Genomic DNA, 25,612 nt, shown 5'->3' with positions numbered 1-25,612 from the left:
GTTAGGGGCAAAGCTTCCAAGCCAGCATCCCTGCCCTGGCCTGCCTCTTCAACCCAAGCCTCTTCCTGAATGTAAATGCTCTCGTGCTTTTCCCCTGCCAGAAGCTTCTAACCTCATGGCCCTCGATTATAGAAAGGTCATAATTTCTCATCATGATCCTTCAACTTGAACTCTGTTTATGTTTCTGGTCACTGTCAACACTGGCACACGAAACTATCAGGAATAAAGTGAAACAGAAATTAAAGTTTGTGACTACAATAAGCCAGTAGAGAATGGAGTTTTCCGTGTGCCCTCCTGAGTGTGAACCATCGAACTCCTCACCCTGCGCTGCCAGGGGCTGTCTCCTTAAGAATATATCTGCTCCAATGGGAAAAGGGGATCATAATTCCATCTCCAAATCCTCAGCATCTGAATTCTAACATGTCTTGCTTCTTAAGTTATTCCATAAGCTAGAAAGTGAATTTAAAATAGATATTCAGGGTCACACAACTGACAATGTGCAGATAGTAAATGACTTTGAAGCATGCAGCCCTAAATGGAACGTCTTTATCAAACCCCTTCCCTCAATGCTGTGGGATATCTTTCTGTAGGCCGTAAATATATATGTTGCTCTGATTGTTTGATAAAGAAAGCTGCATTGGCCTATGGCAGGGCAGGATAAGGTTAGGCGGTACATTCAAACTGAAGAGAGGAAGAAAGATGGAGTCGAGGAGACGCCAACCTGCCTCCGAAGGAGCAACAAGATGGCAGCAGACTGGTAATGCCACGGCTACATGGCAACATATAGATTAATAGAAATAGGTTGAGTTAAGTTATAAGAGCTAGCTAGAAAGAAGCCTGACACATAGGCCATATAACTTGCAATTAATATTAAGCTTCTGAGTGATTATTTTTATAAGCGGCTGCAAGACCTCAGGGCCAGGTGGGACTGGAGAAACAGGAACCTGAGAAACATGGGACCAGATGGGACTGGAGAAACTATGTGGAAGAGGAGGTAGAAAAATGATAAGAGCCAGAGGTGGTGGATGACTCCAAGGAAACAGTATCATCCAGACACAACAGGACTGATGCACATACGAACACACAGAGACTGTGACAGTACAGACGAGATCTGCACAGGTCCAGACCAGACAAATCCCTGCACGGAGAAGGGGAAGTGGACACAGTCCCACCCCGAACCAAGAAGCTACGTGCAATTGGTACCTGCTGGGAGAGGGAAATCAGTTTTCTCCACTGGAGTGTCACTGGGTGTATCAGCTACACTGAGCCGGGCACCGTGCTCAGGTGTAGTTGGCCAACACAAAAAAGACTCCATGTTTTTCGTGCACTTTTTGTTTTATTCTGTTTTGTTGTGATATTTTTTTCTTATTTTTTTTATTTTTTTTTGTTTGTATTGATTTTTACTTTGTCTTCCATTTTATTGAAGGGGGAGAGAAGGAGAGAAAGAGAGAGGAGGGAGGGAGAGAGAGAGAGAGAGAGAGAGAGAGAGAGAGAGAGAGAGAGTAGGGAGGTGGAGAGGATCTTAGAGGAATTGGGGGAGGGGAAAGAACATAATCAAAATACATTGTATGAAAAAAGTATTTAAAAAATCCATGGTTACCCTGATACTAAAACCAGATAAAGACTCAACAAAAAGAAAGAAGAAAAGAAATTATAGGCCAATCTCTTTGATGAACACAGATTAAAAAATTCTCAATGCAGTGTTTGCAACCTGAACTGAGAAAAACATAAAAAAAGTTGTGTGCCATGATCAAGTTTAGCTTCAACATAGGGATGCAAGGATTGCTCAACATATGAAAATCAGTAAATTTATAACATCATAGAAACTCAAGAACAGAAATCACATGACCTCAATAGATGCAGAGAAGACCTTTGACACAGTAAAACATTCCTTCATGGCCGGGCGGTGGTGGCGCACGCCTTTAATCCCAGCACTCGGGAGGCAGAGCCAGGCGGATCTCTGTGAGTTCGAGGCCAGCCTGGGCTACCAAGTGAGTTCCAGGAAAGGCACAAAGCTACACAGAGAAACCCTGTCTCGAAAAACCAAAAAAAAAAAAAAAAAACATTCCTTCATAAGAGCCCTGAAAAAACAAGCAACATAAGATAATATCTCAACATAATAAAAGCTACATACAACAAATCTACAGGCAGTGTTACACTAAATGGACAAAACATCAAAGCATTACCAAGAAAATAAGGAAGGAACAAGCCAAAGGATCTCCACTTCCCCATTTTTATCCAATACAGTGCTTGAAGTCTTAGCCCATGCAATCAGAGAAGAAAGGGAAATAAAAGTGATACAAATAGTAAAGGAAGAAGTCAATGCACCCTTATTTGGAGATGACAAGATCCTATAGGTACCATCAGACAACATTTATAAATGGTCAGTGTCTTTGACAAAGCAGTAGAATACAAAATCGGCATACACAAATCAGTAGCTTTTCTATATAGAAATAACAAAGTCTCCAAGCAAGAAATCATTGAAAAAAAAATCTCATTCATAACAGCCTCTATAAATACCTTGGGGGCTGGAGAGATGGCTCAGCCGTTAAAGGCTAGGCTCACAACCAAAAATATAAATACCTTGGAATAAACTGAGGAAGTGAAAATCCTCCCCAATGAAAACTTTCGAACACTGAAGAAGATTCTAGAATATGGACACACTCATGCTCACAAATTGGCAGAATTAATATTACAAAAATGACTACATATATGTAAGGCAATCCACAGATTCAAAGCAATCCACATAAAAATTCTAATGAAATTCCTCACATATATAGGAAAAAACCCACTGAAATTCATATAGAATCAAACTATTCCAAATAGCCAAAGCAATCCTCAGGGGGAAATTCTCGGGACATCATGCCTGATTTCACGTGACACTACAGAATAACAGTAACAAAACAACACGGTTCTGGCACAACAGACAGGGAATAGACCAGATAAATTTAATAGAATAGAAGAGCCAAATATAAAGACACACATCTACAGCCACCTGAATACATATGCCAAAAACATACATTGAAAGAAAGCTTCTTCAACAAACGGTGCTGGGAAAATAGATTGCCGCATATCAAAGAATGAAGCTAGATCTATTATCTCTTGCCTTGTACAAAAATGAATCCAAAAGGGATCGGAAATCAATGTAAGACCCCAAACTCGGAAATTATAAGCAAAATACTTCATAGGCATAAGCGGGAGTTTTCTATGGTTTCCAATAGCACAGGAAATAGAACCAAGAATTGACAGGGCAGAGACAGAAGGCTAAAAAGTTCCTGCACAGCAAAGGAATTGCTTGAGTAAAGAGACAGTCTAAAGAGCAGGAGAAAATCTCTGCTATCTATTTATCTGATCAATGTCTAGTACATAAAATAACTCATAAAAGCTAAACATTACAAAACAAAATAATACAATCAATGTGGTGGTTTGAATGAGAATGGCTCATATATTTGAATCCTTAGTCATCAGTTGATGGATTGTTTGGAAAGAATCAAGAGGTGTAGCCTTGTTGGAGGAGGTGTGTCACCTTTGTCGGGGTTGGGCTTTGAAGTTCCAAAAGCTCATACCAGCCTCCCTGTTCTTTACCTGCTGCCTGGGAATCAGGATGTAAAACTCTTGGCTACTGCTCCAGTACCATGCCTGTCTATTTCCTGCCATGGCAATCATGGTCTAACCCTCTGAAATTTTAAGCAAGCCCCCAGTTAAACACTTTTCTTTAAGAGTTGCCTTAGTCAAGGTGCTTCTTCTCATCACTAGAACACTAAAAAAATCAATAAATGAGCTAGTGAAATGCACAGGTAGTTCTCAAAGGCCAAAGTACAAATGGCCAATAAACATATAAATTATGTCCACCATCACTCTATCAGAGAAAAGAAAATTAATACTATGTCTAGATCCCATTTCACACCAGTCAAAATGACAACAAATGTTGATGAGGATGTAGAGAAATAAAAACCCTTATTCATTGCTGGTAGGAATGTAAACTTGGGGAGTCACTATGGAAATCCTCAAACTAAAAATAGAACTACCATATGACCCAGCTATGACACTCCTGGATATATATCCAAAGGAATATGCATGCGCGCGCGCGCACACACACACACAGAGAGAGAGAGAGAGAGAGAGAGAGAGAGAGAGAGAGAGAGAGAGAGAGTTTTCTCAGCCGTGAGAATGAAATTGGGTTGTTTGCTGGGAAATGGATGCAAATGGAGATCATCACATTAAGTGAAATAAGCCAGGCTCCAAAAGATAAGCATCACATGCTTTCGCTCATTTGTGGATCCTAGCTTCTATAGAGACACATAAAATCAATGTTAAGTTTGTAGGCCATGAAAGTGGAGGTGAAACTGCCTCAGGGAATGAGGGAGACCAGCAGGAGTGGGTATGGAGAGAGAAAGGGGAGAGCATGGCGGTTAAATATGGTCAAAGTACATGCCATGCTTGCACGAAACGTCTTTAATGAAACACAACATGCAATGAACACACGCCTACAAAAATATATATTGTCATATAGTAAAAATTACTAATTTGTTAGTTAATTAAGTCTCAGCAACCAGCACAGAACTTGATATTTGAACAGTTACTTTCTTATCCCTGCCTTCTCAAAGGCTTCGGGCCCTTTTGTGAAGTCTAAATCTGCCAACCCTGGGGTCTATGTATTGTACTCTACATCCCAAAGTAGATGCTTTTGGGCTTTCAGTGTGTTTGAACTTCAGGACTACTTTGAGAAACAGACACTAATCACAATAAAATGGTAATATCCAATTTTTTTGAGCATTGATTACATGACAAGTTGTCCTGAGTGTTCCCTTGTTTATGTTCCTTTATCAACAACAGCCCAGCTGGCTAAGGACTGTCTATCTCTCCATTCTACAGGTGAGAAAACTGAAGTTCCCTTGCCCCCAAATCCTCAGGAATCAAGTCTAGATCCAGCAGCTTTTACTGGTCATTGCTCCCCTGTTCTACAGATGAAGAAACTGAGGTTTAGAAAGCTGAGAGGACTTCCGGTCACATAGTTAGTAAGTATCTATGTCTGCCCTCTCCATTCAGTGACCAGCTACCCTCTCTCAGGTGGTCTTGACTATGGTTCAGGGTATCTGAGGTTAAGGAGCTTGACCAACGGGGAAGCAAGGTCCTAAGATCAGAAGACCCCAGGAAAGCAAACTCATCAGAATATAAAGGATGCACTATGCCACCAGTCCTCTGGAAATTTATGCAGGCTAGAGAAATACTGGGCTCTGCTCACATACTTTTGGCAGTTGGAAAGACATGTGACTAGTGGTATTTATATGGAGCAGACTGCCCACTTTCCTCTGGCCAGTCTGAGTAGCTATACTACCATGGAATACCATTGCCCAGGAGAGTTTCAGATCAAACAGAGGAAAGCCAGTTTGGGAACAGACACATGCAGAAGCAAGCTGTAGTACTTTTGTACAGTTCCACACAATTCCAGGAAAGCTCTGCACAGTGGCCAAGAATGGCAGATTAACAATGGGTGAGAAAAAGTCCAGGCTGGTCTTTGCTCTCCTCACTCAAGCTGCTGGACAGTGTGGGATGTCTTCGGTTTGATTCTCAAGATATCTGAGGAAACCCAGGTGAGTTAGGCAGGCTCACCCTTGAATCCTGACTACCCAAATGAAGAAAAGGGGCCAAATGTTCCAATTTAACTGAGCCTTAGTTTCACACTTTACTGGCATAAAATAAGGCCCGTGTCTCAAAGACTTACGTGAATTCAATGAGGTATTATTACAGTGCATGCCCCAGGCTGGTTTCTCCATCATTTTCTCTCTCCCTAAGACAGGTCCTTCCCACCCCTTATGATAATGAAATACACTGAGAAAATCTAGCCCTTGTCTTAGATGATGCATATCCTCAACCTCTATTCACAAATGCTCTAGAGGGTATGCACAAGCTGTACTGCCAACTGTCTTGGTGAATACTAATTTGAGGAAATGTACCAGAGTTCTCACTCCAGGTCACATCCTGCCTTAACCCAGACATAAATGGGTGTGACAAGATGCCAGACGAAAAGCAACTTCTGAACTGCAGCCACTGACCTCCTGTTGAAAGCAAACATACGCAAGCCAAACCAGCCAGACATATTGGAGCATCCTGGAGAAAGTGGCCAACCCTCCAGCAGGACCCAGCCCTGTCATGAGTGAAACAGACGTCCTGGCTCTGTGGCTCCAGATTTCAACTCTTCCCATGTGGCCCTACATGGCTTCCTGAGATCTTCACCACACAGTGACAGCCATGGCATCCAGGCAAGAAGGGAAATGGGCGAGGCTGCAGGAAGAATTATATAAGCCTCCATTTTTTAAAACAGAGTGGGTATTTTGGGAAAGAACTGGCTGGGTGAGTTGTTTAGCAGTCTTTCTGGATAGCCTGTGGGAAGTTGAAAAACAGCTTCCTCTCTGGGTCTTTGGGAAGTTGGATTATCTAACACCATCAAAGAGGAATGAAGATGTCCAGGCTTGGTTGGACCAACAAAGGAGGACACTCTACAACAGAATGATGTGGACAGAGTTGGATCCTTGCTAAGCTCTGACCAGGCTCCTGAAGGCATGCCAGGAGGAAAGGTGTTTGTAAACCATTCCCCAGCCAGCTCTCCATAGACAAATCCTTTCATTAGCCACTGTGTTTCCATCCAAGAGACAAAACTGATTAAGGATGACAGAGGCCTGCCTTCTACTCCCCCACTTCCTTTTTCCACATCAGACACTACTAATCAATCACAGATCTTATAGTCTGTGAGTCCCACATTGAATTTTTTATACGGGACTCCCTGAAACCACAAACAATGGTCAATGGGAGATGGTCTGCAGTGATACATCTTCACTCTCTCTTCCATCATAACTGAACAGCTACTAGCTTCTGTTTGCATTGTGAGGTTAACCTGTTGAAATCTAAATATTCCTCCATGGCCAAGGGTTCTCTGTACCTTAGTATGCAGGGATTCTGTTTAGCTAAAGAGTAGATCATTCACATTTGTTTGGGAAAAAAATCACAAGTACTTAAAAATCTAGAGCATACAGTAGTTCCTGCATTAAACATGCCCACAAACATGCTGATCTTCTAGGAGTCCGTGGTAAGTTTGCCTTTCTCAGTCTTCTTTGAAGTTGGACATGGTCCTGTGTTTTGATCTGGCCAATGACATGGGAGCAGAAGTGACAGGTCTCATATGTAGAAGGTCATCATGGAATCCACATTTCCCCTCCACCTTGGTGATCACGGGAGTACATGCTAAGATGCAATTTCTAGTCAGGAGGGTCCTTGAGTAACTGTGATGGACATTTCCTCATTAATGATCCATGTTGAGCACGATCACAAATGAGAAAACTTTTTTTGTGTTGGGTTACTGAAAGCTGGGAATTGTTTGTCCCTGGAGCATTGCTTTGTTTAACGTGAGTCCTATGTGTCTACTGCCAGCCATTCTCTCAATCCTATCAACAACCTTCTGCAGTGGGAAGCTTGTCACTGTTCACATTGTCCAAATAACATTTATGTATAAATAACACATATAAATTACATCCAAATAATGTCTAGAAAAGGAAAACAATTAGCTGGCCACCTGATCATAAAAAAAAAAGATCTATATGCTCTGGTCATGTAATTTTCACAAGAGATGGGATATATCAGCAAGGCCACACTGAAGATTAAAAGCTGACTCAACCCCCATGCCCCTGTCACCTGTGGTGGGTGAGGGAGGTAACCCTCTCCCTTACCAGCTACAGCACTTAAGAAAGTGAGCCCTGCATCTCATGTGGGCAGAGCTGACCCTATTGACAAGGGTACTAGTAAACCAGCCCTGAGAAGATCTGGCCCCACCCCTCATCTGCCATATGGTGGTGTGGGCTTGGGAGAGATGTCCCCTCCCTTCACTGCCTGTGGCAGGTGGGAGAGATGGCCCTGAGGTCCTAAGAGTGGGAGAGATGTCCCTGCCCCTCACCAACTGCAGCACTCTCACTTGGGAGAGTGGCCCTTGTGCATTGCCTGGGCAACACAGTAGAGCTGGCCCTAATGGTCCAGGTGTAGGAGAGCCAACCCTAGAGGCATGAAAGCAGGAGAACTGGCCCCGCCCCTTGCTCATTGCTTCAAGGGGTGAACTAGCTGGGGCAATGCTGGAGAGCTCACCCTGGTGGTGAGGATGAGGGAGAGCTGGTGGGCTGACTAACCCTGTAACTACCCAAGCCCAGAACCAGGGTTGAGTTGGCCCATCCCAACATCCACTCATCCACGATCTGCAAGAGCACTGCCAGTCCTGCAGACCCAAAGCTGCAGGATCTCTGTGACACAAGGCAACAACAGGATATCCAAGAGGAGTCCCAGTGAGGGCCCAGCATCGATAGTGTTGCAGAAATCAGAAGTCTTGAACCAGACCAATGACTCTTTGCAATGAACACTTGCAAGTAAAGATACATGGACAAAAGTGTTTACTGCATGACTCACTGTGTCACATTACAGTTTCCATGATGAGATTTTTCCTTTTTTTTTTTTCTCTCTCTCTCTCTTAAATTTTATTCTATGGGAGGGGGGAGCAGTTTGCAAGGGCAGAGGGAGGATATGAAGGGACAGGGATGTGAATGGGATTGAGGATATGAACGGGATCGAGATGCATGACGCAAAAGACCTAAAGAATAAATAGAAAGTTAAAAAAAAAAAAGCTGACTCAATACCAAAATCATTTCTATGATAACCAAATACAACCATTTAAAAAGAAAAGCCTAACTTACCACTGTCGCCTCCTAAATTAAGGATCACATCCTTTTTTGCGACAGTCACCCAAATCCCCAGATCCAGCCACACCCTATCCCTGAATGTTCCCATCATCCTCTCTGTTTCTACTCACACCTTATTTATGGAAATTCTTTCTTCTAAAGGCAGTGTACATTTATTTAAACCATTCTCCCCAGTTCTTTTCTCTCAAATGACAAGATACTACACATTCCAGGACAAGCCTGCCCAATAGACTTCCACAGACCCTTCTTAGCTATATATAATTATTATTATTTTAGGCAGTGTTATAATTTTAACTCCTCCGAACACAATGGCTTTCCACTTCTCTTTCTACATAAATAGCCTTATTGCAAATGCTTTCCTGTCAGCCAACTTCACTATTTTCCAGAAGCAGGCAGAGTAGATACCACACACATAAAAACATAATAGATTTCTCTGCCTTTTCATCGGGCATATAAACATGTCAGCAATGAAATACTGAGAGGAAACTATCTCTTTGACTTTGTCTTGGAGGAAAGTGAACAGCCAGTTTCTGGTCACAGGGCCCAATTGGTTACCTGGTTTGTACACATTGTTGAGCTCTGGGTTGCAGATACACAGAAATGAAGTTCCCCCACCTACTCTCATCCTCCCTGCCCCCCATGGCATGCTCTGAGGCTCCTCCCTACCCCCAACACACACACATGCAAGAGGGGAGCTCAAATCCAGCTGGAGAGGAAGAACAAGAATGCCCTTATTTCAGAGAGGTTTGAAAGTTCTCAAAAAAAGGAAGCTGTGAGATCTGGAGCAATCAGAGAAGACTTCCAAGTGGAGGGGGATGCAGCTTTACCTGGGCCAGCAAAGGTGGCTCATGTGAGTGGAATGGGAGGACTCCCATGTGGAGCAGCAAGAGCTGAGACAGGAGGAAAGAGGAGCTGAGACCATGAGATTGGCAGAGCTGTAGACTGCAGGAGATGCAAGCGGAGACTGGGAAATGTCTGAAAAGCTGCCCGTGGGACCCAGCCGCCTCCCCTCTACCACTGAGTATAGGGAGTATAGGCTTGAGAGTTCGGGGTCCTGCTGAGTTGGGAAAGCATGGAAGGGGTCAATCATCCTCTCTTTTAGTGCCTTGATCAGGTCTGCACACACATAGAGCTAGCTCAGCCTTAAAAGAGACCGTCTCTGGCTTTTTGCCGCAAAACCCCTGCAAAAAGGTCTGCTGGAGAAAGGCAGTGTCTCTCAACTCACTTGGATTTTTAAGCATAAATTCCAGTGCGGGGGAATGTTGGAAAGAGGGCACCGGCAATGGAGTCATCCCAGGAAAAGTATTTATTCTCGCCTTTCCTCGGCCAAGGAAAGTTTCTGCTCTGGAAAAAGCACCTCACCATGCAGTAAGCTGTATGGCGAAGGTTAAAATAGAAATAAAGACCCAGTTCTGATGGCCTGTCGTCCTGTTTTTAACTCTGCTGCTCCCAGGGCAAAGAAGATCAGAATCTGGCCCCTCCTGCTTGCAAAGAAACATATTTCTTTGGGTTTCCAAACAATATCCTGCTTTTAAAAAATTATAGCTTTTGATTCTCTTTATTTAAAAGGCACTGATTTGGAGATTTTTATCCCAGCTTTTTATTTTTTTAAACTAAAAGACCAAGGAAGGGAGGCAGTGGGGGAAAGGACCAGAGAAGGGCAGAGGGGGGAAGCGAGGGACGGGAAAGGAGGGAGAAATGAAGGAAGAAGGGGTAGAGAGGGGTGAGGGAAGAGCGTTCACCAAGAACTGCTGGAATCCAGGAACCAAGTTACCTTATTTAATCCTCGTGGCCAGGCTATCTGGAAAAATATTCTCCATCTCATCTTTATAGCCAAACCGTTCGGAACAAGCCAGTGGCCGCTTTCATAGCTATAAGCTCTCAAAAGAGAAGGGTCGCAGCCACTGTTTGTATCTACTAAGGAGGACACACGAAACCCAGAGCAGATGTCAGAAGGCTGTTCTGTCGGTACAGGGACCTCCATGAAGAGAGAAGGCTCCCTGGTGGAGATTGACCTGGATGTCTCCTGAGATGGCTTTCATTGTCAATGTGACACCTGGGTGTGTGTAGCTCTGGGTGTACCTGTGAGGGTGTTTCTAGAGAGGTTTAAATGAAGAAGGATAACCTACCCTTCAGGGTAGCACTGTTCCCTGGGCTGGGGTCCTGGGCTGAATAAAAAGGAGAAAGTGAGGTGAGTGACAACAGTCATGTCTCTCTGCTTCATGGCTGTGGCTGGACCATGCCAGCTGCCTCACACTCCCATCTATTCCTCCCTCACCATGATGAGCTGTGTCCCTTTGGAAATCACAAGCCAAAATCAGTGTGCATCCCATGAGTTACTTCTGCTCTACACCTTGTCACAGCAATCAGAAGGGTAGATGACCCACTTCCTGTTCCCTGAAGCTCATGGAGTCACTGAACACATCTGTCCACATTCACAAAAGGTACAGAAGAAACACAGCTTACTGCTTCAGTCCAGGCCTAGATGAGACTATCTAAGACTATCGCTCGAAACCACCTCTTTGAAAATGAAGCAAAAACCCAAACAAATTTAAGAAGTGCCTACGAAAACGAAACAAAACAACAACAAAAAACCAACCAACCAAACAAACAAACAAAAAACTTTTGACATTGAAAACCATAATAACATCACCATAGGCTGGAAACAAGAATAAACTCAACAACGAATCTCATTCACAGCCTCAACCAATATTCAGAATACACAGCCTTGAGGAAACAAAACAGAGCTAAAGTCACAGGCAGCAGCTTTTCTAGCACAGAGGGGAGGGACCACCTCAAGAGGGTAGGTAAATTAAAAGTGTAACCTGGAATTTAGCTCTGCCCTGGGAAGAAAAAGCAGCTCAATTAACTTTGGGGAAAATGCAGTTTTCAAGTGTGGAGTCCCCAGGAATCGTGCATATTTTTGCCCTGATTTGTGCTGTGGGGCTAAGATGCCCTCATCTGCACATGCCCAGAGCACACCTATCCTTAAAGAGTCCCCTGAAGACCCTGAGAGGAAATGACACACACTGAAACATCAGCATGCTCTTCTTCGAGTAGAAAGCAGATAAAGGAGGTCTCTGTGGAGTGGTTGAGTGGAGCTGGGACTCGGAGGACCACAGGAGATTGCCAAGGACACCTGGAACTCGAAGAGGGTCTTCTGAGGCAAAGGAGTCTGTCCAGGGCACTGTCCCAGCTGTAGCAGAGAAAGATCTGCAGGGGACCAGGCTGAGCTGAGGCTAGCAGCTAGGCTGAGCCGTACCCAATAAGAAACCAGCAAGTCTGGGCTTTACCCTGAGATGGTAGGAGCAAGAGGCTCAGCGCTGACCAATAAACCTTGGCTGCTGGCGGCTCTGAAGCTGGGGCTGGAAAGAGGCCAAGTAATGGAAGGGGCTCTCCCGTCCCTAAGAAGCCCAGACGCTGGAGAGCCTAAATGGGAGAAAAACAACCAAATGCATCATTCACACTCTCCCTTTACTTCCAAGAGACAGATGCATGAGGACAGGCAAAACTAACCATTCACTGAAGCAGGGAAAAGGCAATGTGAGGCCACGGAGTCTGCCCTTTGCAATTGCAGTGTGACTCTAAGGTAGAGATGCTCAGCATAGATCTTGAGAAGCCATGATTGACACCCGAGTTCCCGTCCCACCCCCCCCCACCCCCACCCCTCTTCCATCACAGCATCTGAACCTTTCAAGATACAGAGCTGTGGTCATTACTTGGCCTCTGCTGTGTTTATGAATGCTTTCATTCCAGCATCTTCCCAGCCTAATAAATTAGGCCTAATGAGTTGCTTTCCTGCTGCATTAAAAAGGACATGACTGCATGTTTTTCATAAACATGTTTAACCATAAATCTGCTTCATCTGATCAGTGAGCCAATTCTGCCTGCAGAAAAATATGAGATTCTTCCAACAGAGCTTAAAATATCAAATGTCCCTGCGAGTGACAGTAATAAGAGCAATGACACAAGACACTCCCATTTACCAACGATGTTCATTTGCTTCATGCTTCGCACTATATACGCCTTCGCGCATATCTTCACAGTAAGCCCACATACAGGTGACACTAACTCTGCTTTACAGGTGAGAGACCTGAGCCCCAGCCATGAGGCTCAGATTCAGGGCCACGCAGTTGATGGCTGAGGCTCAGATTCAGGGCCAACCAGTTGATGCAGCTGATTATCTCCAAACTCCCTGCTCTTTCACACCAGCTTGTAAGACAAATAGGAGACTGTGGTGGCTAATTTTAGCGGTCAAATTTAGTGGACTGAAAAATGCCTAAAGCATTAATGTGTGTACCTTTGAGTGTATTTGTGAGGACGTTTCCATAGAGGACTAACTGAGAAGGGAGCATCCGTCCTGGATGTGGGAAGCACCATCCCAAGGGCTACAGTCCCTGACTGAAAAAAATGCAAATATCAAAAAAGCAAGTTGAGCACAGGCATTTCCTTCTCTCCGCTTCCTGAACCACCGAAATAAGGGCAAGCAGAAGCTGTGAGCTCCTGCTACCATGCCTTTCCCACTATGATGGGCTTTATCGCCTCAAAACTTGAGACAAAACAAACCCTTATTCCCTTAAGTTGTGCCTTGCCAGGAATATGGTTATACCAGTGAGAAGAGTAATTGATACAGGGAGGGTTAAGAGGAATCTGCAGAAAGGACCTCCAAAGCTTCTGTTTGAAACTAGCCCCAGGTGAGCATGAGGGAAAGCATTTATGTAGTCCCGGATGCTGGCCACGCAGGTAATCAGAACCCTGAGGAACACTGTGCTCACAATGGATTTGCTAAGGCTGGCTACCAACAACTCAGGTTAAAGCTGTGGTTGGAATAAATGAAAACTGTGCTGCTGTGAGCCTCTGATCACAGGGACAAGGCACTGGGCACTCACCATTGCTGGCCAAATAAGGCCAGAGAAATCTAGATGTTTGTGGGCAGTGGTGATGATTGGTGGATAGTGAGCGAGTGGACAGAAGGTTGAACAGGCAAAGGGATGGGTGCGCGTAACTGAATATGTTGTTGGATAGTGGAGGTGATACCAGGTGGATGGACAGAAGGAAGGAAGGGAGGGAGGGAGGGAGGGAGGGAGGGAGGGAGGGAAATTGGGTTAGTGGAGAGATTAGTGGGTGGTTAGAGGCACAAAGAGCAGACAAGTTCTCCAGCGGCCAAGTCACTGAGTCATTTTAAGCACAAGTTTTAAAGTCACAGATGACTCAAGAAAGAAAATGGGGATTTGTTTTTTCAACCCAAAGCTAATCTTACTTAAATCAAAACAGAAAATAATTTTAAGCTATTTTACTTGAGCTATATTATTTATTTCAGTCGTCTTATTAAGGCTGGGTCTCAACACTGTCCCAGTGTTGAATATCCACATTACTATTAAGAGAAACAAACCAGGGTTAGGGTGTAGCTCAGCTCTCCTAGAATACGCAAGGCCTAGGTTTGATCCGACCTCCCTTCCTCTCAAAAAACTGAAGAAGAGAAAAATGAAAACTAGTTCATCCGCTTATGGGACACGGAATTCTCTGATCCCCTCCCAAGATTCTCAGTACCTGGACTGAGGGCAGTCATATAACCCAACACACCAGTTTTCCTCCAACAGTTTCATAAGGAGCTTCAGTCTGGGTGGACAATAGGCTGGTGGATTTCTTTCTAATTGACTGAGGAAATATTCAACCACAACATTCTTTCTCGGAGTGATTCAAATACTGACTATATGGCATGAATATTTCCTCCATGTAGTTAAATGCCGTTTTATAAAATTTTCAATGACCACATACTATTACACTCAATAGAGGAAGAATAATAGAGTCAACCTTTCCCCTACTGCTAGGCATTTGGCAATTTCTAAGTTTTTATTATTATGATCATCACTTGATTAAAAATATCTTGTCGATGAAATTCTGTGTTCTTCCCTGGAAACTTTTCAAATGAAGTCCCAGGGCCTGGAGAGATGACTCGGCAGTTAAAAACACTGGCTGCTCTTACAGAGGACTTGAATTTGGTCCCCAGCATCCACATAGGTGGCTCACACTTGTAACTCTAGCTCTAGGGGATCTGACACCTTCTTCTGGCCTCCTCAGGTACCTACACTCACTTGCACATACACACACACACACACACACACACACACACACACACACACACACACATCAATTTTATACATAATTAAAAATAATTATTTTTTAAATCCTTTGGATACATTTAAAAAATAAAATTAAGGTCTAAGAAACGACATTGATACCTCACTAGGTGTTCATTTGCAAAATTTCCCACCAGTATTATATGGCCTGCTCAAGTCGCCACACCTAGCTGCAGGGGCGACCTTGAAAACACCTCACCGGTTTGCCCTTACATCTTTACTCGCTAGCACTCACGTTTCACGGACATTTCTTGACACTTCTCTGCATTTTGAACAACCGAGTATGTCGACAATTGAGTCGGCCACAGTTTTCAGTGAGGTTGGTTCTCGCCTCTGCTGTTCACCTCTTATTTGTTGCAAACTGCCCAACTCTGTTGTTGACTTACTCGTTCATGCCTTCCCTCATGCTTTCATTTCAGCCTGATGACTCTTCACGTACAGAACCAACTTTCTTTACTACAGGGTCCATAACAGATGCCTTCGAAGCCTCAGCCCTGTTTCCTCTGGTGATTCTGTGGCATTGTTTCTTTGTCTGTTCGATGCTGTCACCATGACTGGCTTTCTTGTTTCGTAACATGCACACAGCTCTGGGTTTGGTTTTGAATTTTCCGATTTATTCCTCTTTGGTGATACCACCCTAACCACATCTTGTGTTTCATGGCCACGGTGTAGACAGATGCTCTGTATCCCACTGCTGGTTCTGTGGGTGCTGTTAGAATCCTGCCTATAGAACTGAAGTGGGATAGGAGGCTGGGTTTGATTGACAACTTGATTGGATTAAGAGACCCCTAGGGAATAATGAGGCACAGCTGTGAATGTGCTATGAGGGTGTTTCCAGAGAGGATTTCTTTGGAGGAGAAAGAATACCCTGAATGTAGGTGGCATCATTCCATGGGCTGGGGTCCTGGACTGAAGAAAAACGAGAAAAAGGAGAGCGCTAGTGAAGCACCAGCATTCCCATCTATCTGCCTAGAGATGAGCAGGTGGCCTCATGCGCCAATGCCACAAGGCATCAGAATCCTTTCCTCCTTGAAGTTGCATTTTATCCAGTATCTGTTCACGGGATGAGAAGTGTAACTCACGCACAACAGAACACACACCAGCAGGAGCCTGGGCACAAGGGAATGGGCATTCAACAGGCCGTTTCCAGACAACCCTGGCTGACACACACCAAAGGACACGGTATCGGCAAGCTGTCACCAATCCCAGAGGTGAGCTATCCTGGCCACACATAGGTCTTCACAAATGTCAGTACAACAGCCGTGACCTGACGGAAGCAGCAAACCAGATGTGCCAACTGAGGCCAAAGGTGGGGATGGAAACTTCACAGCCATTTGATGGGCTTGGGCCCTTTAATACAGCCTCTGAAAGTGATGTTATCGTATCCCGAACACTAATCACGTGGCCTTGGTGACAATGCTACAGTGAACACCGTCCCAGGTGTGTCAAACTGCTGTCACACGCAGACCACACGCAGACCACACGCACCCAGGGATAGCTGTGAATGGGGGCCTACAGCAAAAATCACGCACTTAGTTAAAACGTTATGAGGGGGTTTTCAAACTTGATTGTGTGGTTCTCAAGCATAAACTTTGTAGGTGATATGCCACAATGTCAAGTGGCTGGGTGTGCCTAAGGGCCTTATCCTACACCAAAGAAAGGCCTTCAAAATAAGCATCTGAGGTTGCTGAGAACAGTTTTTAAGAACAAGGGGACTGAATGTGAATTTGGTATGTGATGTGGTTGGAATGTCCCTTCCAAAACAAAATTCATTTCAAAATTGTCATGGTAACAGTGATGCATGTAGGACCACAAAGAGTTAGGCCGTGTGGGCTCTGCTCTTACACACACCCTCTGAAGGAACTAAGGACCTGTTGCAATATAGTTCTGGAGGGACAGGTTTTCAAAGCCTGCTGCACACTCTTGAGACTTTCAGGGTTTTTTGTAGCCCAGGCTGGCTTCAAACTCAGGATCCTTGTTCTTTAACCCTCTGAGTGTTAAGATTATAGGTGTGTGCCACAATGCTCAGCGTGAGGTTAATATGAACAGTGGAATTTTTTTAATCCTTCCTAGGATATACTTACTGGGAATGGGCAGACATCACTTGAAAAGAAAACTAGACATGAGCGAATGAGCAAAAGATGGCATTCCAGAAGTATTTGGTGATTGGATGAGCAAATGCATCCCTACTTCCTCTTTCTTGGGAGGAAACTGTTCTCCTGGGTCATCCCATACTGCAGGGAGAGCTTTTACCTCTGAGCACTCACGATGCTTCTCTGCACAGAATATTTTCCAAAACCAGGATCCTTGAGCCCCTAAAGATATGGTCTCTGAGTTTTGCAGTGCAAGAACTGTGTGAACTGGCAGGATGAACATGTTGCCATGATGAAGTGGTGCCCGTGGTCCACTGCCCACACTGCCTTAGTGAATGCATTGGAGCAGTCAAGGTCAAATGTCTAGGAGCATCTAACAAATGTTGAGAGTACAACCATTAGTAGGTAAAGTAAGAACAGTCGTCACACGGCACCTGTGTTGTGAGCATGCCACGCTCCTGCTTGTGAATGTCTCAGAGGCTCTTCTGGGGCTTGCAGATGCATTCTTCAGACTCTGTCTTTGCAATACCAACATTTCTCATCAATGGTAACTAAATACACACTGAAGAATATTCTATCAACCAGAACGTGAATTTTTTTTCAAAGCATCAGATGATATGTAATTTCCAGGCTACAGCCATGGCTCAGTAGATAAAGTGCTTGCCATGAAAGCATGAGGACCTGAGGGTGATATCCAAAGACCTAGGTTTGATGTGCATGGGAGGTAGAAATAGCAGGATTCCTAGGGCTTGCTAGCCAGCCAGCATAGCCAAATCAGCAATGGAGAGACCGTGTCTCAAAAAATAAAGTGGAGAGCAACCAAGGAAGACATCTGACATTAACCTCTGATTTTTACATGCATGCCACATTTACCTGCACACATACATGCACACACTCATACGGCACAGCAAAAATTGTGGTATTTTCTTTTACCGCTGTTAAGTGGGCTTAATTAGATGATGGATCTGTGGCTCCGAATCAGCCCCATGTTAAACAGTAGAAGAATTGCCCCACGATGACTCAAACAATAGTCCTTATGTGAAAAATCAAATCCAGACACTAGTGAGTGAAATACGAAATGGAGAGATAAAGTGTTTCCCACTAAGCCCGCCATTAGAGAGACAAACTTTGTGTTGGTCGTTTGGATCTTATTCAAGTTAGATTTTTGTTTGTATAACATTTGTAAATTTGTTTTAGAGTTAAGATTGTATAAGAACTTACATAAGCTGAAGGATTTGTACCTAGTCGTATGTTTACACACATTTAAATAATATAATAATAAAGGTAGCTTGAGTCAACACTGGGCATCCTCGGGAATGTTTTCCCTTATAAAGAGGCTGTATGCTGCAGGAGTAAGAGCAACACTGGTCCTGAGCCTGATAAACCACAGCTTAACCACTGAGGCAAAGGCAAGAGCTGGCTGGTAAACTCACTCTCCAAACCTTCAACTGGTGCTGGGCATGGCTGGGCACGGGAAGAACCTGCCTTGGTGGGTGATTTTTAACCTGAAAAGAAAGTCTGCTTGTTTGTAAGTCCTCTTTGTAAATATTGTCCCGGGTTGGGCAGGAAGGGGCAGGTTTTCAAAACACCCATAATCATCTTCTTCTGTGTGTTCCTTCTGCCTTGGATCTGCCTTCCAGAATGCAAACAGCCTCCAGCAGGCTTGCCAGGCAGTGAGGGAGAGAGACCAGCCTTCTCCAGGACTGATGGCATCTCTGATTTTTATCGGGGTTCAAAGCTTGTTCTTTGTGCTGTTTAGGGATAAATCTGCCTCTCCCGCTTTACTACAGTGTGGGAGCTAAGGGGAGGAGAGATGTAGATACAGGAACTGAAGCCTTTGTGCAGGCAAACCCGTAAGGGGAAACATGCAAGACCAGAGCTGCCACGGTGGCTCTGCACGCAGCCAGGGAACTTTCCCCAGCCTTGGCTCCTCTAAAGACATGGCCTTGTTTCCGCCTAAGTCAGAGAGGCACTGAAATCCTTCCAACAACGATGGAAGCCACAGCCAGCCCGTCCCTTTTGCTTGTCCCTGGGTTCAGGTACTAAGGTGAGAATTCTGTGCCAGTTTGTTAACAAGTGGAGAGAAGATCTTGGCTTCATCATTAAAGGGAAGCATCTACTCTGACATCAGAATCTTTTCCTGGGTTTTTAATGTTTACCTGAAGTGAAAAAAGAAAACAAAACACCCAGGAATCTACTGAGAAAGATACATGTGCTTCAAGCAAGTCTGATCCTGCCTGGAAACTGGCCTTGGGATAGTTAGGAAAAAAAAATGGTGAAGAAACCTGGTCTCCTCAGCCTCCTGTCAGAGCTGGAAGGAGCTCAGAGATAGTGGAGCATAAGTTATTCTTGTTTCATAGTTTGGGGACAGGCTCAGAAGAACCACCTATCCCAGCTCACACAAGCACTTAGTATCAAAGCTTAAAATAATGGACTCCTGACCCCTACTCTAGGGCTCTCCCCGGAGAACCACAATTACATCTTCCCCACAAGGAAGGAGGCACAGTTTAACACATTCCCTGGCTAAGCAGTACCATCCTTTACAATGATGGTCCTGAGAAGGCACTGACTTCTTCAGCCACATGCAAGACAAGGAGATCAGAATTTTTTTTAGGGAAAAAAAAAAAAAAGATCTTGGGAGATGGTGAGATTGCTTAGTGGATAAAGTTGGTGTGCAATCCTGAAACCTGAGTTTAATCCCTGAAATACATGTATTTGATTCCACCCAATTGTTCTCTGACCACCATACATGTATCCTACCCCAACACATAGCTAACAAAATGCAATAATAACACAACTTTGTAAAAAAAAAAAAAAAGAGAGAACTCTTCAGATTCAACTAATTCCAGATAGGATCTTAGAGGCTCAGAGATATAATTTATCCACAACAGAAAAATGAGGCAGAGGCAGAGAAAAGACCTATGGATCTGGAGCCCAAGAGAGTCCAAAGATTGTGCGCCATACCTCCTGCACCCCACAGATTAGCTGGGAGCCAAGCTTATAGACTGGTCGGAGATCAGAATGAGATGATGAATGTTAAGTGCTTATCCAGTGTTCTGATAGCTACCACCACCATCACCACTACCACAACCACAATCATTGTAGTGGTTTGAATAAGAATGGCCTCCATAGGCTCATATATTGTCTCTCTACATCATATAACAGTAACTAACACAGAAGTTGGTACCAGGAGTGGGGTACTGCTGTGATAGGCCTGGCCATGTTTTTGTTTGGAGGAATATAGAAGACTTTGGGACTTTGGATGAGAAAAGTGGTTGAACATTGTGAGGTTTAATGGGCCATTCTAGTAGGAGGATGGAAAACAGTGTTGAGAGTGATGCAAATTATGAGGGCCCAGCGGTTTCAGAGGGGAAGAATATTAGGAAATGGCCTAGAGATATTTTGGCAAAGAATGTGGCTGCTTTTTTCTTTTGTCCTAAAAATCTGCCTGAGGCTAAATTAAAGAGTTTTGGATTGATAGCACTGGCAAAGTAGATTTCAAGACAGCCTAGTATGGACTCTGTTGTGTGGTTATTAGTAATTGCTCTTCTGCAAATCTATAATGAAATGGAGCAAGCAGGACAAAGAGAAATATGAAATGTACAGTTCAAGGAGAATAGGAACATCAGCAATTTCAGTGCTCAAGGAGATAAAAAGTTTGAAGAAAAGCCTGATGCCAAGTGGAATAAAGGGAGTGGTGAACTTAGGGCAAGATCCCACTCAACTAAGCTTCCAACTTATGGAAAGGAATGGAAGAAAAGCTTAAGCAGTGAAGGAAACCACCAACAACAGAAAGCTGATGCAAATGTAATTGAATGAGGGGGACCAAGTTCCAGCTCCATTAAACAGCAGAATTTGACACCTTTGGCTTGTGGTTCTGGCTTTCAAGTCAAGGATAGAAGAAAGGGGTTATGGAATCTCCCTCTGTGACTAAAAAAAGCTGCTGAGGCTAGGCATGTGTCATGAGTGTCTCTGCATGGAGGCCCAGAAAGGCCTTTGCTTGGAGCTGTGAACATAAAGTCTGGATTACACTGAAGACCTCAAGATATTGGAGATGCCGAAATTGTGTGATACCTGCCATGGAGAGCTGCTAACAGGTGGGGAACCAGCCCAAGAGAAAGAAGTGTGTTGCAGTCAACAGAGCTGAAAGGAGTTGGAGATCTGAAGAGCACTTTGACATCGGACATGGAGATGCAGAATTTGGAGCTTGCCCTGTTGATTTTTGGACTTGCTTTGTCCAGTATTTCCTCACTGTGTTCCCTTTCCTCCTTTTTGGGATAGCAATGTATATTCTGTCCCATTGTATGTTGGAAGTATGTGATCTGCTTTTTGATATTATTTTACAGGGGGTTACAGTCAAAAAGATTGTCATGAATGTCAGAAGAGAGTTTGAACTTTGGACTTTTAAACAGTGTTGAGACTGTGATAGACTATGCAGACTTTCAAAGTTGCTCTGAATGCATTTTTGCATTATGATATAGCTATAAGCCTATGGGGGCCAGGGAATGGAATGTGGTGGTTTAAATAAGAATGGCCCCCATGGGATCATAGATCAAATGCCTGATCACCATGGAGTGGCACTATTTGAAAGAATTAGGAGGTGTAGCCTTATTGGAGAAAGTGTGTCAATGGGTGTAGGCTTTGAGATTTCAAAAGCCTATGCAAGGCCCAGTCCTTCTCTCTCTCTCTCTCTCTCTCTCTCTCTCTCTCTCTCTCTCTCTCTCTCTCTCTCTGTCTCTCTCTGTCTCTGTCTCTGTCTCTCTCTGTCTCTGTCTCTGTCTCTCTCTCTCTCTCTCTCTCTCTCTCTCTCTCTCTCTCTCTCTCTCTCTCTCTCTCTGCTTGCTGCCTGTGGATCAGGATGTAAAGCTCTCAGCTACTACCCAGTACCATGCCCATCTGCTTTCCTCCATGATGATAATGGACTGACCCTCTGAAACTCGTCGTAAGTGAGCCTCAGATTAAATGCTTTCTCTAATGAGTTGCCTGGGTCATGGTGTTTCTTCACAGCAGTAGAACAGTAACTAAGACAATCACCGTCACCACAACCATAGCCACACCAGCATCGTTATCACCACCACTGCTCTCACCACAACACAATCTTCACCATTGCTACCATCACCAACACTATCATCCCCACCATATCATTATTACCAGAACTACCTTTATTACCTTGTCTCTCAATTCAGGACACTTTGCACTGCAATAATTTTCTTCTTTTATTATTCCTTGACTTCGATATTTAAATAAGTCTGAGAATTAAACCTTCTTGGTTTGGCATTTCCTAGCCCAGTGCCTACAACTCTAGGTCCAAAATGAACAAAATACATTCCACAAATCTGCCAGGTATGTAGCATCCCTGGTTGGTTCTTTGATGACCATCTCAAGGTCATCATGCTCACAGCCATGTTAAGTATGCATACTCATTCTGGACAACAGCACTATCCTTCTGGCTTCCATGCAAAAAGATGAGCAGATCTAGGCACCTGTGGCCCTCAAGAGAAGTTCTATACAACCTTGTGGAGATCATTAGGTAATAAAGTCTGCTTTATATCACCATCTGTGGAGACTACTCACCTCTTTACTCAGCAGAGAAGGTGAGAGCCATTTCTGGCCACTGACTGAGAACACAGACTGACAGAGGAGAGAGGAACAGTTAAATTCAGACTAGGGGCTCAGTCTCTCTTACTTTGAGCTCTGGAAGGATTCGGCAGAGAACAGCAGTGCTGAGAAGCCATTCTGCAGAAGATCTTCACCCCTTGCACCTTCCCAGTGGTCCCCTCCTGCAGCAGTACCTCGGCAGAGGTGCAGGCACAGATCGTCTCCTCCCGTGGAGTGCTTCTGTCCAATGAAGAGCCGTCCGGAGCCCTTCTGCTGCTCTCTTCATCCCAGCCAAACCCAGCCAAGAACAGAGCTAGAACGAACAACCCACTCAACTTGTTGCCTTCTCTTCCAGTCTAGCAAGGAATTGCTCCAGCAACACTTTCTAGGCATTGTCTCCTTTAACTATCAGTGACCAAAGAGGCTGTGCCTATGACTGGTCCCTGTTTAACAGGAAGGTCCTCTCTCATTGATGCTGGCTCAGGCCTTTCTGTGCAGTTCACAAACCCTAGCAATATATCACAGACTGAATGCTTAGGTCCCTCCAAGAGGTATGCTGAGACCCTAACCTTCCAGCTGAGGCATTGCTTCCTATGGGAGGTAACTAGGCAATGAGTGTAAAGCCCTCGTGAAAGGGATCAACACCTTTACACAAAGACCCTCGGAGATACATTCTCTATTTCTTCCGCCATATAAAAAATATAACCAGAGGATGGTTGTTTACAAACCAGAGATGGTCCTCATCAGAGTCCCCATGCTGCCATCCTGACCTCAGACTTCCAGCCTCCGGAAGTCTAGAAAGCCAATTTCATCTAAAAGCCACCCAGTACTTGATTTCAGCAGGCCAAAGTGATGAAGACAGGGCCTTCTTATTTCTCCACCAAAACAAGACTTGTTACCCTCACTGTACACACAAAAACTAGGGAAATTAGGCTGTCAGTGACTGTACCAGCTCCCACACAAATCAGTGCCAGAACTAGAACACAGGACCCCTGACGTGAAATCTGAAGCCATCTTGATCACATCCCAGGACAGACATGTGGACATGTGAGGAAGCACCCAGAACATGTACCAAACCAGAAGGATTTATTTCAGTCATTTAAAGATTGAGAGAAAAGCAGTGAGAACTGACCCAGAATCACTGGAAAGTGATTCACTATTCTAGCTAGCCCACACCCCATGGTCATTATTTTAAAATGATGAAACCAACCATGAAATGGTGCTGGTGCTGGAGCTGTGCCCCTGTCAACATCCGGTGTGTGGGCAGGCCCTGGGGGCCATACTGCTGATGCAGTGGGTTAGGGAAGAAGCTGCCTTCCGGTGAGGTTAGTGTGCCTGTCTGGAGACAGAGTCAAGGCACTGAGAATGGTGAGGGGACCTTTTCTTTGTTCTCTAGCTTTGCCCTGTAGCCACCGACAAGTTAAACTAGGTTTCAGGATCTGCAGCTGAGATGCTGGGCATGTAACCTCCCCCACTCCCATCCTGCCTTGCTACCACATATCCAAGGAGATGAGCTGGCAGCTAGATGTCATAAGAAATGAACTCAAGGCCATGTTGGCAGAATTAGGGCTTGGGCAGATAACAATGCTGTGTCACATGTCACTATACCCAATGCCATAATAGGAGAGAGATTCTATCACCGGTGGTGTTGGGGGCGGGGGAGGTTGACCTCAGAATGCTTCCCCTCCTCCTACCTTCCTGCCTTTCTTCATATCCATCTCTTCTCTAATAGCACTCCAGCTTCTCCCAACAAGAGGCAGAATCTAAATCTCTTCTGTATAGGAACTGGCCTTGTTTCAGCCAAAAGGAAAGGTAAGAAGGAAGGAAACTGTCTTAGTCACTTTTCATCGCATTGATAAAATAGCAGATAAAAAGTAACTTGTGGAAGAAAGAGTATCTCGGTTTACAGTTCCAGGGGGACAAAGTCCATCATGGTGGGCAGCATGGCAGCTGGAAAGGGAAGCTGAGAGCTCACATCTTCAAATGTAAGAATGAAGTAGAGAATGAATCCGAAGTACAGCCAGACCTACCTCCTAAATCTCCCCAGACAGAGCCACCAACTGGAGACTCAGTGTTCAAATGTCTGAGTCGTGGGGGTGGGGTGGGGGTAATAGTTCTCATTTAAACCACCAGAAAGGAAAAGAGCAATGTAGCATTAAGCTCAGAGGTATCTCAAGGAGACAATGCATGCTGTCTCTACCTCACAGAACTTTATCACCATGGGGACAAGTCCAGACTCATTTGTTGATAATGACAGACATATGGTCCCATCGCCCTCCTTCCCCTCAGTAGATAGCTGACTCTAAGGCCAGACATGTAGATGAGGCTGTCCTAGACCACCCAACTCCAAGTTGTCTGTCAACTAAATCTAGACCTAAGAGCTCATTAGGAACTGAAAAGCCTGTCTCCATCAGTGAAACCAGCTGGCCAATCCACAGGCTGAAGATATGATGGTTGTTTAAACCACAGTCCCAGGGTGTGCTTTGTTACACAGTAATAGTATAGATTGAGAAGGAGCATTGGGAATGCCTCACAGAGAGGATGATGCCTAGAGAGGGTCAGCAGAAAAAAAACAAAAAACAAAACAATGGGTTGTTGAATGGTTGGTTAAAGAAAACAGCAAATATAGCAAGGGAAAAAATGGCAAGAAAATAGCATTATGCCCAAAGGCCCATGAAGAACCCTAGCGTGTCCCTAGAATCTAAGCTGGAAGTGGGGCATACCTGGACCAGAGTCTGGAGAGAAGGATACTACCCAGCCATGAGATGCTCCCCTATTGGCCCCCAGACCGCTGATTCAATAGCCTCAATTTATCACAGATCTTTGACAAGGTATGAAAAGGAGCAAAGTCAACGCATTTGCCCCTGTGCTGAGGACTGGAGTATTTCAAACATGTCCATAGACAGTGGGGTTGTCAACTACCATGCAAGTTTCCTCTCTAGCTCTGATAAAAAGTTTTTAAACCTGTGATGAGCACAGACCCCTCAAGAGCATGCCCATGACAGAATGAGGAAGGAGTCCCAGCGTTAGATGAGAAAATGAG

The 25,612-nt window shown here is 44.5% G+C and overlaps 1 protein-coding gene across 9 annotated transcripts in view; it reads right to left on the bottom strand.

Annotated features, from left to right (window-relative positions):
• The window catches only part of Cemip (cell migration inducing hyaluronidase 1), a 160,898-nt gene that overhangs the window by 118,220 nt on the left and 17,066 nt on the right, over positions 1 to 25,612 (bottom strand). Inside the window, exon 1 of one of the 9 annotated variants that reach the window (XM_052762107.1) lies at positions 22,658 to 22,674. The exons of the other annotated variants lie outside the window; for them this stretch is intronic. The gene's annotated coding sequence lies outside the window, so the exon portion shown is untranslated. Of the gene's footprint in view, positions 1 to 22,657; positions 22,675 to 25,612 lie in introns of those variants that run through there. 9 annotated transcript variants of the gene reach the window in all.

This window comes from Peromyscus californicus, unplaced genomic scaffold (genome assembly GCF_007827085.1).
Source record: "Peromyscus californicus insignis strain IS unplaced genomic scaffold, ASM782708v3 Scaffold_4__1_contigs__length_199733344, whole genome shotgun sequence".
In the NCBI taxonomy this organism is placed as follows: domain Eukaryota; kingdom Metazoa; phylum Chordata; class Mammalia; order Rodentia; family Cricetidae; genus Peromyscus; species Peromyscus californicus.
This window is presented reverse-complemented; position numbering and strand designations above follow the sequence as displayed.